Source organism: Ipomoea triloba, chromosome 6, assembly GCF_003576645.1.
Source record: "Ipomoea triloba cultivar NCNSP0323 chromosome 6, ASM357664v1".
Classification (NCBI taxonomy): domain Eukaryota; kingdom Viridiplantae; phylum Streptophyta; class Magnoliopsida; order Solanales; family Convolvulaceae; genus Ipomoea; species Ipomoea triloba.
In genome coordinates this window covers 5,093,662-5,096,369 of record NC_044921.1, presented here as the reverse complement: position 1 = coordinate 5,096,369, position 2,708 = coordinate 5,093,662, and the positions used below count along the sequence as shown (strand labels likewise).

The window sequence follows — 2,708 nt, the reverse complement described above, 5'->3', positions numbered from 1 at the left end:
TTTTTCTTCTTCCAAATACTTGTCCAACTCTGATTTCAAACTCCTTGTAGAGCTACTCTTACCCTTATATGTATCAAATCCAGAATAAAAAAAATAAAAATAAAATAAAAAATAAAAAAAAAAAAGAAAAAACCTCATCTTCAAATCCACTCTCTACTGAGATTTCAGAATCAAATTGAGCATTATTGGTAATTTGAGGATCCTTTTGATATTCTTTCACCAAATCCACACAATATTTCATAACCCTATTCATTTCTTATTGGGCATTGTTTCCATATAATTTAGGGAAAAAAAACTCCACCACATCTAACTTATATCTCGGGTCAAGAACATTAGCCACAACCATTAGTCCATTAACTACCTCCCAATATTTATCAAATTTCAACAACATACTTCTAGCCATATTTGCAACAACCACATTGGAACATTCAATCCAACTAATCAAAGAAAACTTGATTTCACACATCAATGGAAAGAAGATATTAGAAGTTGGATAATTAGTCCCTGAAAATTTATTTGAGACCTTGTAAAACAACTTCAAACTTTCACAAATTTCCTTAGCAAACTCACAATCCTCATCATAGGGTGCACAAGTTAACATAGTATCACGTTCTTTCAAACGCATAAAAACATCATTGTATTCCAATGCAACACTAAGCATCAAATATGTCGAATTCCATCGAGTTTTACAATCAAGCACCAATTGTTTAGTGCTATCTATGCCCAAGTGCCTCACATTTTCTCTAAAAGTTTCAATTCTTTTTGGTGTGGCTACCCAATAAGAAACACTATCTCTCACCCTTTCTATTCCATCACCCATCACTTCTAATCCATCTTGCACAATTATATTCAAAATATGGGCACAACAACGCATGTGATATAAACTCCCACGTAACAATAGATGAGAAGAACCTAACTTAGCTACAAGGATGTTAACAAGTGCATCATTTGTCGAACAATTATCAACTATCAACGTAGACAAATATCCTTTCAATATTACAATCATAAACAGATTTCAACAATTCCTTAGAAATAGCTAAAGCTGTGTGTGGACAAGGCACATAAATAAACCTAAAAATCTAAACGAAATAAAGGATTACACAACTAATAATGATCATGTATTTTAAAGAACGAAAATAACTAAAGACATTATATTAGAAAACAATAAATATACCTCATAAGCATACTTTGTAGTTTCCAATCATTATCAATAAAATTACAGTGATTGCCATGTAGCCTTTCTTTTGATTTGAAGTTGTCCACATATCTGTAGTTAAAGTAATCCTACTTGAATTTGTGCTCAAAAGTGTCATAATCTGGGATTTTTCAGCCTCATAGATCTTCAAAGTGTCGGCATTAACTGTATTTCGAGAAGGTATGTCCAACACTGGTTGAAGACTAGTTGTATACCTTCTAAATCCTGCATGATCAACAATTGCAAGAGGATATTCATGCATAATGATCATGCAGGCAAACTCCCGCATAGTAACTTCAGGATTAAACTTGAAAGTAGATAAACCAATTTTTCCCTTCGTCGTCCATTGTTGTTATAACAACGTTTGTCCCCCATTTTCATCTTGCAGGACCTGTGATGATCATGAAGATGCTTTGTTCAATTTTTACTTTGTCCCCCAAGCAATTTTTTGCAATAGTTGCACTCTGCTTTATCCACATCGTTAACTATCTTTTTGGTAAAATGCTTCCATACCACAGATTTTAATCTTTTTGAACCGACACTTTGATCACTAGGACCACTCGGTGCACCTTCATTATTGTTAGTAGTCAATTCAATGGGAGAGTCCACGGGTGTCTCATCGAGTATTGAAGAATCATTTGGTGTATCTCTCTCTTCCATCTCAACAGATACATCACACTCCTTTAAAACAATTACAATTAAACAATTTCATTTACTTTATTACTTAATTAACAGTATACTAATTAACATTATACTAATGTAATAGTATACTAATTCATTATACTAACAATATACTAATTAACATTATACTAATTTAAAAGTATACTAATTTCATTTAGTTCATTACTTAGTTCATTTAGTTCATTACTTAATTAACAGTATACTAATTAACATTATATTAATTTAACAGTATACTAATTTCATTTAGTTTATTTAGTTCATTACTTAGTTAACAGTACACTAATTAACATTATACTAATTTAACAGTATACTAATTTCATTTAGTTAATTTAGTTCATTACATAATTAATAGTATACTATTATACTAATTAACATTATACTAATTTAACAGTATACTAATTAACATTTACAGTATACTAATTAACAAATTTAGTAAACAAATTAAACATTTACCTATGACTGTGACAAAGGGATCGGAGATCGTCCGCCGGAACGCTTCATGGGAGGCGACTGTACTGCGGTGGCCGGTGGAGGCGGTTGGCTGCGGTGGTTGGTGGAGGCGCTGGGCTGCGATCCTGCGAGCGATGGTCGATGGAGGCGGTGAGCGATGGTCCGGTGGAGGCACCGTCGAGCTGGGGCGCTGGCCGCTGGGCTGCGATGGAGAAAGTAGACGCAGAGAGCTAGAGACGGCTAGGGTTCTAAACTTCTAATCTGTAAATTGTAAATAATCGTCTTAATTTAACTATATATATATATATATATATATATATATATATATATATATATATATATATATATATATATATATATATATATATATATATATATATAT

At 32.4% G+C, this 2,708-nt stretch overlaps 1 long non-coding RNA gene across 1 annotated transcript; it reads right to left on the bottom strand.

Moving 5' to 3' along the window:
• Nucleotides 1-1,121: 1,121 nt before the first annotated feature.
• Nucleotides 1,122-2,569, bottom strand: LOC116023278. The gene is made up of 2 exons (XR_004099395.1): nt 2,330-2,569; nt 1,122-1,876 (listed from the first exon to the last, which is right to left on the bottom strand). It is a non-coding gene; the product is annotated as an uncharacterized LOC116023278 (long non-coding RNA).
• Between the last annotated feature and the right edge of the window lie 139 nt (nt 2,570-2,708).